Below are 9572 nucleotides of genomic sequence, written 5' to 3'. Positions count from 1 at the left end.
GTTTAGAAATTACAGCACTTTTTGTACATAGTCCCCCCACTTTAGGGGACCAAAAGTATTGGGACAAATTCACTTACAGTGCATTCGGAAAGTATTCAGACCCCCTCACTTTTTTTCACATTTTGTTACGTTACAGCCTTATTTTAAAATGGATTAAATGCATTTTTTCCTCATCAATCTATAATGACAAAGTGAAAAGTGTTTTTTAGAAATGTTTGCAAATGTATTCAAAATAAAAAACAGTATTCAAACCCTTTGCTATGAGAATAAATTGAGCTCAGGTGCATCCTGTTTCACCAAATAAATGACTGGGAGTTTATTTATATAGAGTGTGATACTCTCTTTATTTTTAGAGCAAAAACCAAACCATGAGGTCGAAGGAATTGTCCGTAGAGCTCCGAGACAGGATTGTGTTGAGGCACAGATCTGGGGAAGGGTACCAAAACATTTCTGCAGTATTGAAGGTCCTAAAGAACACAGTGGCCTCCATCATTCTTAAATGGAAGAAGTTTTGAACCACCAATTCTCTTCCTGGAGCTGGCCATGTTTATAAACATATTCTATTCTTATTTACAATGGAAATTACTCCAAAATGACACAATACATTATTTACCATTCATTTCTATTGGCACAAAATAATCTGAAACCAAAACAAACAGCAAATGCATCCAACAAATGTGTAGAAAAATGTGTCACTGTCCCAATACTTTGGAGCTCACTGTATGTGCAATGCAACCCATAAACACACACACACACACACACACACACACACACACACACACACACACACACACACACACACACACACACACACACACACACACACACACACACACACACACACACACACACACACACACACACACACACACACACACACACACACACACACACACACACACACCCTCCCCAACCCCCACACACCTGTAGCAGCACAGGACAACAACAGGGTTAGTTAGCGTTGACATGGAAACTTCCAAAGCACTTCACATATTTATAGAGCTGACACTATCTGACAAACTGCTGGCACAACTTTATCTGCCTTCAAACGGCTCAACTACCTACTACAGGTCTCCCTTTCAGCACACTGTAAAACACACAATGGAATGACTGTCAATGACAACACATTGTAAAACACAACCACACAATGGTATGACTGTCAATGACAGCACACTATAAAACATAATTCCAGACATGGCGCCTGGCAGTAAGTTGTAACACATTTCATAGAATAGCAAGGTAGAGTGACAGAATTAGGCAGTAGATGCCACTGGCAAACTGTTTAGATATTTCGATTGAGACCTCGGTTCTTATTCAAATAGGCAATAAACTTAAATAACTCAAATAGAATACTATAAGTCAAAATTATTTTCATCCTTTTCAAATTGCATGATTTCAAGCTCCTATCATTCACCTAGTCATTCTTTACACACTACTCAACAAGTGGTCTAACTGCATCTAAATCCTGTCTTTACACACTACTCAACAAGTGGTCTAACTGCATCTAAATCCTGTCTTTACACACTACTCAACAAGTGGTCTAACTGCATCTAAATCCTGTCTTTACACACTACTCAACAAGTGATCTAACTGCATCTAAATCCTGTCTTTACACACTACTCAACAAGTGGTCTAACTGCATCTAAATCCTGTCTTTACACACTACTCAACAAGTGGTCTAACTGCATCTAAATCCTGTCTTTACACACTACTCAACAAGTGATCTAACTGAATTTAAATCCTGTCTTTGAGAGAGTATAGAGCAGGGGTGTGCAAAGTTTTTGGCTTGAGGGCCACATCGGGATTTTGAAATTCAACAGCGGCCGCATTTTGGGGAGGACCAATTGTTTGTTAAAATCAATTTGCAGGGGCCTCTGGAGTGGCGCAGTGGTCTAAGGCACTGCATTGCAGAGAGGCATCACTACAGAACCGGGTTCGATCCCATGCTGTGTCACAGCCGGCCGTGACCGGGAGACCAATGAGGCAGTGTACAATTGGCCCAGTTAGGGGAGGGTTTGGCCGGGCCGGGATTTTTTTGTCCCATCGCGCTCTAGCGACTCCTTGTGGCGGGCCTAGCACCTGCAAGCTGACTGGTATTTCCTCAGACACATTGGTGCGGCTGGCTTCCGAGTTAAGCGAGCAGTGTGTCAAGAAGCAGGGTCCTGTTTTGGAGGACGCATGGCTCCCAACCTTTGCCTCTCGAGTCCGTAGGGAAGTTACAGTCTTGTCCCATCGCTGCAACTACCAATTGGATACCACAAAATTGGGGAGAAAAAGGGGGACTCCTGATACTCCAAACTTTTTGAATTTTTAAATGTTTAAAATCCATCAGATATTAACTGAATTATAGCACATAAAACATCTTACTGGTACGGAGTTCAGGGATTTTGGTGGGAATATTGAACGGAGTTCAGGGATTTTGGTGGGAATATTGAACGGAGTTCAGGGATTTTGGTGGGAATATTGAACGGAGTTCAGGGATTTTGGTGGGAATATTGAATGGAGTTCAGGGATTTTGGTGGGAATATTGAATGGAGTTCAGGGATTTTGGTGGGAATATTGAACGAGTTCAGGGATTTTGGTGGGAATATTGAATGGAGTTCAGGGATTTTGGTGGGAATTCAGGAATTCAATTTCTTGTCAAATTCCACTTTTTTTTTCTTAGAATGCACTCAAATATAAATGTTCCAATGATATCATTTTTTAAATTTATTTTATATTTTGAGTTAAAATAAAGATAATTATATGCACCTCAATTGCATAAATAATTTGCATATATGAATGCAAATTATTTGCTCTGTTTAGTCCTTCCTGCACTTGCCTCTGCTGTCTAGACTGCCTCATTAATTACAGTTATTGTCACATACTGTTGCATCATTCAACAAGTGTGTCAATAGCAGGATAGCCTCTGATTTAAAAATAATAATAATCAACACGCTAGGGTCTAGATTACACCTCTATACTAAGGGCGAAATTGTGGTGTAGATATTGAGAGGGATGAATATATAGACAGGGAGTTCTCCCCCCGTATCACTATAATCTGAGTGTTCATTTTCGGGAAGTTGCTTTCATTTCAGCGCGTCTAATTCGTAAACATTTCAACTGTATTGATTATATCTTTTTTAAATTCCACAGAAAATGAACACCCATTAAAACAAAGTTTTCTCTCGTCTCTTTCTTGTGATGTAAGTGTCAAGACAATGCATTAAATCCCTGACGAAGCTTTAGCATTCTTATTGTAATGACCTGACTAGATCATAAAGGTACAATTGTCCAGACAGAGGGTTGAGTTTACGAATTGACGGTTTATTAACCCAACTTCACACAGGCTACTGTTTGGCCGTAGCCCACGCCAAATAGATGAAGGATACCCTATAAAACAACCGTGACCTTCTCTTGTGAAGCCCAGACGTAAGAGAGAGAACAAAGGCTAAACCTGGTCTTATCTTCCAATGCTCCATCCCCCTGCCCAACCCCCCTCCACGCCACTCCGTCAACCACCAGGATGCCCGGCATCAGAACATTCCAGGCATTCCCGTGATTGGCAGATAGCAGGTTGATTGGCATGTCGGACCCCGCGAACACTGTGTACTGGTAAGTACAACACAACCAACTAATAGCCTAAAACATAGCACACAGCTGTCTGTGCGGGTCGCTACATTATAGATGCAACGTAAAGACAATGTGTTCCATTGAGCCCATTTCATCCATTACCAGGGTGTGTTTAACAAACATCTCCGTGGTCGTAATGTTAACGGGGGAAAAAACAACAACAGGCACAAGCAAGAGTATGAAAGAGTCTAACCCTAACTCTAAACCTAACCCCAAACCTAAACCTGAACCTAATGCCTAACCCTAACCATAACTCTAAACCTAACCCCAAACCTAAACCTGAACCTAATGCCTAATCCTAACCATAATTGTAACCCTAACTCTAAACCTAACCCTAACCCTAACTCTAAACCTAACCCCTAAGCCTAAAATAGCCTTTTTCCTTGTGGTGAGCGGCGAAATGTCCCAACTTGTCCGAATGTTCCTTGTTTTACTAAGTAAAACCCAAAACACACACACACACACACACACACACACACACACACACACACACACACACACACACACACACACACACACACACACACACACACACACACACACACACACACACACACACACACACACACACACACACACACACACACACACACACACACACACACACACAGGGCAGGGCAGGCCAGGCAGCTGTCAGAGACAGACACAGGCAGACATATCCTGGGCCTCCTGCGTTACCTTATAAGGAAAGAAGGTCCTGTAAAATGATGACCTGTTTCAGACCTATTCTGATTATCCTGTGTCAACTCTCACTGGGCTTGGTGTCACTTGACCGTGAAACAAGTTTAAAAAAAGATTTCACAATGGTGATTCAAAGGGATTTTATTTTCCATTTTCACCGCTGCTGCTGGTAACAGAATATGGTATTTGTTTAGCCTCATTATTGGAGTGGTATTCGTTGTGTATCATTCCTTTGTTGTTGATCTGTTATCTGCTAGCTCAGAATGCATTGTTTTATGTATTTATGATAAATGTAAAAAATAAAGTAGTTTGGCTATATATAGTGTCTAATCCATTCAGCTCATCCCTCCACCCTCACTACAGACAGTGATCTGTTATTCAGCTCATCCCTCCACCCTCCCTACAGACAGTAGTCTGTTGTTCAGCTCATCCCTCCACCCTCCCTACAGACAGTGGTCTGTTGTTCAGCTCATCCCTCCACCCTCCCTACAGACAGTGATCTGTTGTTCAGCTCATCCCTCCACCCTCCCTACAGACAGTGGTCTGTTGTTCAGCTCATCCCTCCACCCTCCCTACAGACAGTGATCTGTTATTCACCTCATCCCTCCACCCTCCCTACAGACAGTGATCTGTTGTTCAGCTCATCCCTCCACCCTCCCTACAGACAGTGGTCTGTTGTTCAGCTCATCCCTCCACCCTCCCTACAGACAGTGATCTGTTGTTCAGCTCATCCCTCCACCCGCTGTACAGACAGTGGTCTGTTATTCACCTCATCCCTCCACCCTCCCTACAGACAGTGATCTGTTGTTCAGCTCATCCCTCCACCCTCCCTACAGACAGTGGTCTGTTATTCAGCTCATCCTTCCACCCTCCCTACAGACAGTGATCTGTTATTCAGCTCATCCCTCCACCCTCCCTACAGACAGTGATCTGTTGTTCAGCTCATCCCTCCACCCGCCCTACAGACAGTGATCTGTTGTTCACCTCATCCCTCCACCCGCTGTACAGACAGTGGTCTGTTGTTCAGCTCATCCCTCCACCCTCCCTACAGACAGTGATCTGTTGTTCAGCTCATCCCTCCACCCTCTGTACAGACAGTGATCTGTTGTTCTTCCTCTACATGGTTCCTCATCCCTCATTAAGATCCAGACTACAGTACAACTACAGGGAATCCTGAAGGGTTGTGTTCATAGGCTCTCTATCTACTGCTGTGATAACCCCCAGTAAATATAGCCCCCTAGCCTCTCCTCAGCACGGTATCTAGTAAATATAGCCCCCTAGCCTCTCCTCAGCACGGTATCTAGTAAATATAGCCCCCTAGCCTCTCCACAGCACGGTATCTAGTAAATATAGCCCCCTAGCCTCTCCTCAGCACGGTACCCAGTAAATATAGCCCCCTAGCCTCTCCTCAGCACAGTATCAGTAAATATAGCCCCCTAGCCTCTCCTCAGCACGGTATCAGTAAATATAGCCCCCTAGCCTCTCCTCAGCACGGTATCAGTAAATATAGCCCCCTAGCCTCTCCTCAGCACAGTGCCCAGTAAATATAGCCCACTAGCCTCTCCTCAGCACGGTATCTAGTAAATATAGCTCCCTAGCCTCTCCTCAGCACGGTATCAGTAAATATAGCCCCCTAGCCTCTCCTCAGCACGGTATCAGTAAATATAGCCCCCTAGCCTCTCCTCAGCACGGTACCCAGTAAATATAGCCCCCTAGCCTCTCCTCAGCACAGTATCAGTAAATATAGCCCCCTAGCCTCTCCTCAGTACGGTACCCAGTAAATATAGCCCCCTAGCCTCTCCTCAGCACGGTATCTAGTAAATATAGCCCCCTAGCCTCTCCTCAGTACGGTATCTAGTAAATATAGCCCCTTAGCCTCTCCTCAGCACGGTACCCAGTAAATATAGCCCCCTAGCCTCTCCTCAGCACGGTATCTAGTAAATATAGCCCCTTAGCCTCTCCTCAGCACGGTATCTAGTAAATATAGCCCCTTAGCCTCTCCTCAGCACGGTGCCCAGTAAATATAGCCCCCTAGCCTCTCCTCAGCACGGTATCTAGTAAATATAGCCCCTTAGCCTCTCCTCAGCACGGTACCCAGTAAATATAGCCCCCTAGCCTCTCCTCAGCACAGTATCTAGTAAATATAGCCCCCTAGCCTCTCCTCAGCACGGTACCCAGTAAATATAGCCCCCTAGCCTCTCCTCAGTACGGCACCCAGTAAATATAGCCCCCTAGCCTCTCCTCAGCACGGTTTCTAGTAAATATAGCCCCCTAGCCTCTCCTCAGCAAGGTACCCAGTAAATATAGCCCCCTAGCCTCTCCACAGCACGGTACCCAGTAAATATAGCCCCCTAGCCTCTCCACAGCACGGTATCTAGTAAATATAGCCTCCTAGCCTCTCCTCAGCACGGTATCTAGTAAATATAGCCTCCTAGCCTCTCCTCAGCACGGTATCTAGTAAATATAGCCTCCTAGCCTCTCCTCAGCACGGTACCCAGTAAATATAGCCCCCTAGCCTCTCCTCAGCACGGTACCCAGTAAATATAGCTCCCTAGCCTCTCCTCAGCACGGTATCAGTAAATATAGCCCCCTAGCCTCTCCTCAGCACGGTATCTAGTAAATATAGCTTCCTAGCCTCTCCTCAGCACGGTATCCAGTAAATATAGCTTCCTAGCCTCTCCTCAGCACGGTATCCAGTAAATATAGCCCCCTAGCCTCTCCTCAGCACGGTATCTAGTAAATATAGCCCCCTAGCCTCTCCTCAGCACGGTATCTAGTAAATATAGCCCCCTAGCCTCTCCTCAGCACGGTATCTAGTAAATATAGCCCCCAGTGAGACTACACTGTGGTTGCATCCCAATGCCACTCTATTCAATAGCGTGCATTACTTTGGACCAGGGCCATACGGGCTTAGGGAAATAGGGTCTAGGGCTCTGGTCCAATGTAGTGCACTACATAGAGAGAATGCTCCCATTTAGGACGCAGCCAGAGAAATGCTCTCACATAATCATGATGGAACACGGTCAGGCCAATACCTCATAGGTGTTGGTTCACTGTCTGAAACGGGACATGGTGTAACACACAACACCTCGCCATCCTTCTATCCATCTCACATCTCTCCCATTCAGAGGACTAGACAGGTGTAGGTATCTATACTGTCATGATACATCTCTAAAACAATGTGACCTTTTGTACTTAAGAGAGACTCCAACAATGAGAGTTGTGAAGTAATGTTGTTGTGTGAAGAGATTCACCAGGAGATTTCTCAATATGTATTTAACCTAGCTATTATTCTCCAACATAGGTACAAGAAGAGTTGTCGGAAGCCTTGGTTTTAAACAGTTATCTTCTGGTGTAAATGCTGAGAATAGACATATTAATGCAGGCTGGCTACGGATACTCCCATTGGGTACAGCAACATCACAACACACACAGTACAGCAGCTACAAATGGAATACCGCAGTTCAAAATGGTGACGGTGGGGGGTCCTCGCATTCCAATTGGACCTTACCGGCCCAAGATTCTATATTGAACAAACCCTCTCTGTCTCCTGATAAGATACAAAGCCAGAGTGTCTGGGGGGATGGAGGGAGGAGACTCATATGGAGCTAGGGCAGAGTAGGTTACTTCCGGAAGCCACCACAATGTGCAGCCGCCGACACCTGTTACCCAGCATGCCCCTAAAAGGAGAGAGAGGAGCCAATCGGAAAGCGGCTACCACCCGGCTGCTGCCACAGGCTGCCCTCAAGACACGTTGAGCCAAGCGGACGGAGAGAGAGGAGGGTCTGGACTCTGGACGTTATGCCCCCTCCTCTCTCTTGGATTCCAACCCCCCACTCCTCTCTCTCTCTCTATCATTCTCTGTGTGTCTCTCTCCCTCTTTCACGTCCTCCCCCCTCTTAACTTCTAACACCCCCTTCCTACCCTCCTTTGCCTCCTCCTCCTCTCAGCTGTCTGGCATATTTTTGGGTCCTCACTCTAAAACATTCCACAACGGCTCTTGGCCGGCAAATATACACAGGCACTATCCCACCACAGACACTATCCCACCACAGGCCCTATCCCACCACAGACGCTATCCCACCACAGACACTATCCCACCACATACGCTACCCCACCACAGACACTATCCCATCACAGGCCCTTTCCCACCACAGGCCCTACCCCACCACAGATGCTATCACACCACAGACACTATCCCACCACAGGCCCTATCCCACCACAGACGCTATCACACCACAGGCCCTATCCCACCACAGACACTATCACACCACAGGCTCTATCCCACCACAGACACTATCCCACCACAGACGCTATCACACCACAGGCCCTATCCCACCACAGACGCTATCCCACCACAGACGCTATCACACCACAGGCTCTATCCCACCACAGGCCCTTTCCCACCACAGATGCTATCACACCACAGACACTATCCCACCACAGGCCCTACCCCACCACAGGCCCTATCCCACCACAGACGCTATCACACCACAGGCCCTATCCCACCACAGACGCTATCACACCACAGGCTCTATCCCACCACAGACACTATCCCACCACAGGACCTATCCCACCACAGGCCCTATCCGCAGACCCCCAAGGAGGTCTAACGTTACACCCCCACACCATCTACCCTCTCTGACAGACACCCCATATCTGAGCTTAGTCATTATAACGTGACTGTATATCGGTCATGGACAGGAGGACACTTTCAGTGAATGGAGCTGACATGTCAAGCTTCAAGTTTCAGTTATGCTATGTAAATAAAATACAGTGTCTGTGTTTAGTGTCTGTGTTTAGTGTCTGTGTTAAGGTGTGACTTCAATATTTCACTCCGTGTTGGGATGAGATGACAGCCACTAAGGAGTCAGTCATGATTGACGTGAATAAATAATGGTTTGGTTGTCTGTTATGAGCCAAAAGATGTGGGACAGGGTAAACAAATCATACCGTTCATCAACATAACAGACCTGACAGATAAACAAGCTTCTGTTACATTCAGTGACAACACTTGTAGGCTATTTGAGACATACATTCATATACAAAATAAAAATATCAACACTCTCAATGTATGCTTTAGTCATTTATAATCCTTATCAATATGCAAATGTATATGCAAATTATGTAAAACATGGAGATTAATTGTGTGTCCTCCATTCTTTTCACTTCATTTTCTCTCCTTTATAAACACAATAACAAACAGGGTCAAATCTGATACAGCAGTAAATTATTTTAGCTCCACCAATAGGAAGGGCCAGAAATTCCTTGACAGTTTT

Source organism: Salvelinus alpinus, chromosome 27 (assembly GCF_045679555.1).
Source record: "Salvelinus alpinus chromosome 27, SLU_Salpinus.1, whole genome shotgun sequence".
Taxonomy (NCBI): domain Eukaryota; kingdom Metazoa; phylum Chordata; class Actinopteri; order Salmoniformes; family Salmonidae; genus Salvelinus; species Salvelinus alpinus.
The sequence above is the reverse complement of the archived record's forward strand: the minus strand, read 5'-3'. Positions refer to the sequence as shown.